The following is a 7,069-nucleotide window of genomic DNA, read 5'->3' as shown; positions in this document are numbered from 1 at the left end:
CAAAACAACACAAAAATGTAACTGAGTTGTTTTTCTTTTCATTGATTTTGCATTTTATAGACTTGTCTAAAATTTTCTGTTGTCATTAAATGAACATTATCAGAAAATACGTTTGTTTAGTTGATATATTTAATTTTATGGTAATAGCTTTATTAATATTAATTTACTAGGCAGGGGATATTTTCCTCAAATGAAGTAGCTAAATCTATTTTACCACTAAAATCCAGCTAAAAGTCAACATTCTCTTTCACCATATTGTTTTATTGCAGAAACCTCCAGTAGCAAAAATCTCACCTTTCATGAAGTAATTATTTTTCTATTCTGATGGCTTTGAAATAATAATAAGCCAAAACTTTTTATTATTTCAAAGAGGAGAAGCTCTGACCCTCCTCTCAACATAGCCCCTGAAAAAGGGGGCTTACTGATCTCAAGTATACTTCTAATAATAAAAAAAGATTGTGTACTCACTTAGAGACAGCACATATACTAAAATTGGAATGATACAGAGAAGATTAACATGACATCTGCACATGGATGACATGTAAATTTGTGAAGTGTTCCATATTTTTTATTCTCTAATAAAAATTAAAGTAGTAGTATTTAAAATAAAAAAAGATTGGGTTGGATGATGTCTAAGTTTTGTACAAATGAAATATAAATGAGATAAAAATAATGTAATTCTAGATACATGAGAGCTCACAAAAATGAAGTAAAATAATTTTAAGAAAATTTCTCTTAGTGTGAAGCCAAATATTATCTTCTAAATGATTTGTTTTTTACTTTTCTTCCACTTTAGCATTCAGTTTGTAATGAAAAGTAAAAACAAAATCCTAAGCTCCACAACCGAACAGACACCCTCTTGGCCAAGGAGATCCCAGAGAAACCATAAAAACTGAATTCCTGCCCATGATAGGATGGGAGGGTCATACACGACTCTATAGCCTCTCCCCCAGCAACCAGTTTTCATTAGGCTTTGTTCTCTAAAGGTCAGAGACCAGCCTTTTCTAAAGACTCTCTCCATGACTAATTTCAACCAACCTCCTAATGCTGCCCCTCACTTTTGCAGTTTTGACACACCTGACCAACATTCCTTCCTAATGGGAGACCACTAACCATGGAATGTTTCTAACCAGTCTATGAAGCTGTGCTCAGAAGGTTTTCATGTCCTCTCGTTGACTTTTTGACACCAGAGTGTTGAACACTCCACTGTTGGGTCATTCTCATGCAATGTTTCTCTTTTCATAGATATTCATAACTCCTCCTATAGCTTTTTTGATATGTATATTTGGGCACATCCTCAGAATAAACTCCTGTTCCCTTTACCCCTCCCTTGACGTACATGCTCTCAGCTGCTGTTGGAGGCTGTGCTTCCCAACCTGCAGAATGGCCAGCCTGCAGGCTGCAATTCTTTATGAGAAATGAAGTCTTTTTTTCCAAATTTATGAACCTTGTGATTCTTCAGTTGACAGTAAAAAACGTCTTACAAAAAGCACCTCAGAAATTCACAAAATTATCCAGGTTTTCTACTTTGCATTGCCTTAAGTCTATGATATAATTGTTTAATTCTTAGTTTCACTTTTTTCTGGGTAGACTTGATGCTGATGTTGACATGTGAGTAACTGTAGCATTATTAACACCTGCTTTAAGAAGTGTCAAATAAAAAGAAATGCAGACTTTGATAAGAAGAGACTTTATTCATAAAGACTATTGCAACGGGGAGAACGCTCTGAAATATGAAAATGTCTCAAAATCAAACTGAAAAAGGCCTTTCTTTCATAGAGAGATGTAAGCAGAGTTTTACAGAAAATTTAAGAAGTTAGGTGAGGTGGGGTGAGTAGGTATCATGGCAGGCACCATCTGACAGGAAATGTATCTGGTATGGTCAGCCTATTCTTGGGATAAGTTAATGAGGGGAGCATCTGCTGCATCTCAGTGCTTACTCAGGGTTGGGCATAAGCTAAAGTTCAAAGAAAGGCCCGTGGGAAGTAGACAAGCCTGTCTAAATTTTGGACAAGACAAAGTGTCGGGTCTCAGTCTGAAATGTCAGTTCTTGGCACGTTCATGGCCAAAGAATGACCAGACGCACCAAAGTAATGCAAGCACAAAAATGAAGTTTATTGAGGAGAGAAAGATAGGATATAAGTTTACAGAGCGTGATACTTATGCCACAGATGATGACTGAATTCCTTGTCATAGCAAAAAAGGGACTTGGTTACAGTCTTGGTTTTGCTTTATGGTGTCCAGATGGGGACCTTCTGTGTGGTTCAAACATCACCATGGATTCATTTTGACTGTACAGTTGGGAGTTATATGACCTGAGTCTTACTATGCATGTGGATCTCTCATGATCCTCTCTGAAAGCTGGCTGTTCTAGGTCACTTTCCGTACTCTGTGGTACCTATGCAGCTTGGCCCATGGGCTAGAGAGTCCTCTGCATTTTTTTGCAGTTGGTGCATTGTGTTCTGATTTTTAGATTTGTAGGCTTTTCCCTCCTCCCCCAGGTATGGCAGCCACTTGGGACAGGATTAAGGTGGGGCAGGACCAAGACGGGGGCTTGGGGCCCACCCTTGTCCTTCTTCCCAACTGGGTCAATTGCGCCAAGGCAAGGCACCCACTTTCATCCCTAGGAGCCACCGAATCCCTTGCTATCTACCTAACAAAAGCAGACGGTAAGAAATAGGCAAATGTAAACACTTGATCAGGAGCAACAAAAGTACACTTATTATGTTTGTAGTAAGTACATTAATTGGTGGCCTAGTATTTCACATTGTTTGTGATAAATTAAATCAGCCAGTTGGTATATAGATGTGGTATGATAGAAAAACATTTGATCTTTGTTCTTGGTTACTGGCACAGAAATTCTAAAACCGCTGGAATTTTCTGAGTGATAAGAGTCATAGAATCTTTTATCTTAACGAGGCAACTCTTGGTGGACCCGTATCTTCAGAACAGAAGCTGGTCACCACAGAAAGACAAAGACTCAATTAGAAATGTGCAACTGTCAGCTCCCCTTCCTTCAATCTCCAGGAAAGGGAAAGAATCTGAAGATTGAGCTATTCATTGGTGGTCAATGAAACCTTTATAAAAGCCCCTAAATGACAACTTTTAGAGAATTTCTGGGCTGGTGAATGTATTGAAGTGCTGTAAATGTGGTGTAGCCAGAGAGGACATGGAAGCTCCATGCTCCCTCCCTCCCTTACCTCACCCTATGGATCTCTTACTTGTAGCTGTTCCTGAGTTATGTCCTCAGTAAATGTAAGTAAAGTGTTTTGAGGGGTTCTGTGAGCCATTCTAGCAAATTATTGAATGTGAGGAAGGTTTCATAGAAACTCTTGATTTATAATTATTTGGTCAGAAATATAGGTAGTCCTGGATTTTGAACTGCTGTTTGAAGTGGGGACAATCTTGTAAAACTGAGCTTCTTTAACTTGTGGGATCTGGTGCTAATTCTAAGTAGACAGTCTCAGAATTGAATTGGTTTGTTGGACACTCAGTTGGTCACAGAGAATCAGAGTTGGAGGATGAGTTGATACGAGAAAAAACACCTTTCAATAGTATAAGCTCAAGGAATCAGTCTTTATTAAAGTTAGACTGCTCAGCTTTTTTACCATTTGCAAGCAGCATCATTAATCCTGTACCGTTACATGAATCCTACTGGTCACAAGAGGTATTGAATGAAGGAGGGTGTTTAAAATTGTTAAAAGCTATTCTCAACACTGAGAAAAAGAACTTTAAGCACATGTTCTACTGATGATGGGATAGCAGTTTTAAATTTGCATATGAAGCACAGCATATTATTTTCACCTTTCAAGTACTTGGGAGACTATTACCAGATCTTTAGACAAGGGATGCTTAACTAAACAATACATTTTCAGTTCCTGCAATCTTTCTTCATCACTCAGTGAGTTGCTTCCATTAATCATACTTCTCTTTTCAGAACTCTTTCCAAATCCTTGTGTGCATCCAGTCTTAATGTAAATAAAGAAGAAAGAAACAAATCTGGTGTCTCCAGTATCACAATCTCCAGGAAATAGACTCATGCTTATTCTTGACTCAAGAAATCATTGCCAGTCATCAGTGATGATCAGGAACTACAAGGTTTTCAATTGCTACACAGCTCAGCTGTTGATAAACGTGGGTGTGAAAAGTGTCCTGTGGTATGAGCTCAGCTCCAGCTGCAGGAAAATCCAAGTTCCCACTCTTCCGTAACATACAAAAGAAGTCATTGTCCCAGAAGATAACTCCAGATAAAGACAGCCTTTATTTCAAAATCACACAACGTACTACTTCAACTTTCTGTGTTTCTAAAACCAAACTCTACTTCCTAGTCTCTTTTGGTGACTGTGTTTTTTCCCTTTGTCTAATCTCAGGATCTATGCTTTACCACTTCCCTGTAATTTTATGGCTGGAGCTCAGGCTGTTGTATTTATGCTTCTATTCTTAAATATCGTGGCTTTTTCACAAAACAAATAATCATATTGTTTGTACCTACTTAGCACCAGACATTTCAGTACGTGCTATGTATAGATAATTTTATTTAGTAATGATAGCAAAAAATACGGTGTAGAATATTTTCCCACTCTAGCTAGAGAAGTGAAATAAATTAAAAACTAGGGTTAAGAATTATTAAATAAGTAACATTCAATAGGAACTCAGGTTACATTGACTCTGTTTTTTCTACTATAGTGCCCTGCACCTCCCAGTCCAGGGTTCATGCTCTAGTGTGTTCATCTACAATGCCCACCTAGCTCTTACTACATTTACTTCATGCGATCAGTTACTTGTAGACAATGATACTCCAAAAAGCATCTTTTTCGGCCAAACTGAATCTTTGTAAGTATAATCTTTCTGTCTCAATTAGTAGGCTTTCCTACCTTTCCAGTATGCAGAGCTCTAATGGTGGGTTTCGTGAATTCCTCTGGGTCCAAGAATTGGTTTCAGAGAACTGTATGATATCCATAATGTTATACAAAACAAAAAGAAAAATGTGATTGTTGTGTGTGTGTGTGTGTGTGTGTGTGTGTGTGTGTGTGAACATCTGCTTTTTCCTAGGGCAAAATACTCACATGACTGACCAATTATCTTCTTTACAGCTGTTCAAGGGAAGGATCACGTCATCACATGAATTTTCTCATACTTAGAGCTGTCTAAAGGTGTATTCTATGGGCCTACTACTCATAAGAAACCTCATTTTCTTTTCATATGTAGAAGAACAATATGGTTTGGTGGTACTACATAAATAGCTGAGTAGAGTATAGGAGGAATTTTTTTTCTGCTCTTGACTATTTTGTTATTAGTTTTTCTCAGTTCACTTCTATCATCTTCAGGGTCATCATTTAAAGTATTTTTCTTTTGTGGTATATTTTATTTATTTATGAAAACATTAATATGATTTTCATTATTTATGAGTACATGCTGATTTTTAAATTAATATCAAAAACAATTTTAATTATTTTTCATTTTCTTTGGTAAGAATTTAATGAAGTATCCTAATTTGGTAAACATTGCACATGTTTTTTCTTGGATTATTCACTTCAGATTACTTCTTTTAATAATAATTTTTAAACATTACTGGGATATACTTTACACACCAAAAATTCACCCATATATATTGTGCAACTCATTGATTTTTAGTATGTTTACAGAGTTGTGCAGCTATTCCATGAATATAAATTCAGAAAATTTTTATTCACCTGCAAAAAGACCTCATGGCCTTTAGTAATCACTTGCTTTCTCTCCTCCAGCCCCAGGCAGCAGCAAATCTACTTTCTGTCTCTATTGATTTGACTATTCTGGACATTTCATACAAATGTAATCACATATTATAATATGTGGTCTTTTTTGTGACTAGCTTCTCTCTCTTATATACTTTCAAGTTTTATCTATGTTGTAGCATGTATCAATATTTCATTCCTTTTTATTGCTGAAAGTATATATATAATATATATATGTACATACATACACATACAAATACATAGTCAAAATTTGCTTATCCATTCATCAGTTAATAATGGAGACTTGTTATTTCTGTTTTTGTATATTATTAATAATGATGTTATGAATATATGCAGAGAAGTTTTGTAAGGTCATATTTTTATTTCTATGGGGTATATATTAATACTTAGGGGTGAAATGTCTGGGTCATATAGTAATGCTACATTTAACATTTGAAGAATGGACTGTTTTCCAAAGAAGGTGCATCATTTTACATTCTCACTGACAAGGTATAAGGGATTCACTTTCTTCATATCTTTATCAACACTTGTTATTTTCTGGATTTTTAATTATAGTCATCCTTTAAGTGTGGAATGCAACCTCACTGTGGTTTTGATTTGCATTTCCCTCGTGGCTAATATTGTTGAAGTTCTTTTCATGTGATTACTGGCCATTTGTACATCTTCTTAGAGAGATGTTTATTCCAATTTATTGCTCACATTTTAATTGGGTGACTTGTTTTTTTATTGTTGAGTTGTGTAAATTCTTATATATTCTGATTACAAGTACCTTATCAGATAAATGATTAAAATGAATAGTCCCATTCTGTAAATTACTTTTCACTTTCTTGGTGGCATAATTTACAACAAGAAAGTTTTTGATTTTGATGAAGTTTAATGTATTAGCTTACTAGAGCTGCCATAATAAAGTACCACAGATTGAGTGCCCTAAACAACAGAAATGTATTTTCTTATATTTCTGGAGGCTACAAGTTAGAAATCAAGGTAGCAGCAGGGTTGGTGTCTTCTGAAGTCTTCCTGCTTGGCTTGGAGATGGCTGTTTTCTACCTGTGTCTTCACAGGGTTTTCCTTCTCTACATGTCTGTATCCAAAATTCCTCTTCTTGTAAGGTATAGGTCATATTGGATAAGGGACCACAAATTGCCACATTTCAATTTAATTACTATCTCCAAATATATCACATTATGAGGTACTTGGGACTAGGGCTTCAATATATTAATTTTGGCATGGGGCACAATTCAGCCGATAACATATATCCATTTTTGTCCTTTCATTATCAAATATATTATATTTCTACACATTATAAACTCAACAATACAATAATGTACATATAG

The 7,069-nt window shown here is 35.8% G+C and overlaps 1 non-coding gene across 1 annotated transcript; it reads left to right on the top strand.

The window, feature by feature from the left end:
• The first annotated feature begins 460 nt into the window (after positions 1 to 460).
• Positions 461 to 569, top strand: LOC123631144. The gene has a single exon (XR_006733016.1). It is a non-coding gene; the product is annotated as a U6 spliceosomal RNA (small nuclear RNA).
• The last annotated feature ends 6,500 nt before the right edge of the window (positions 570 to 7,069 follow it).

Source organism: Lemur catta, chromosome 1 (genome assembly GCF_020740605.2).
Source record: "Lemur catta isolate mLemCat1 chromosome 1, mLemCat1.pri, whole genome shotgun sequence".
In the NCBI taxonomy this organism is placed as follows: Eukaryota; Metazoa; Chordata; class Mammalia; order Primates; family Lemuridae; genus Lemur; species Lemur catta.
The sequence above is the reverse complement of the archived record's forward strand: the minus strand, read 5'-3'. Positions and strand labels throughout refer to the sequence as shown.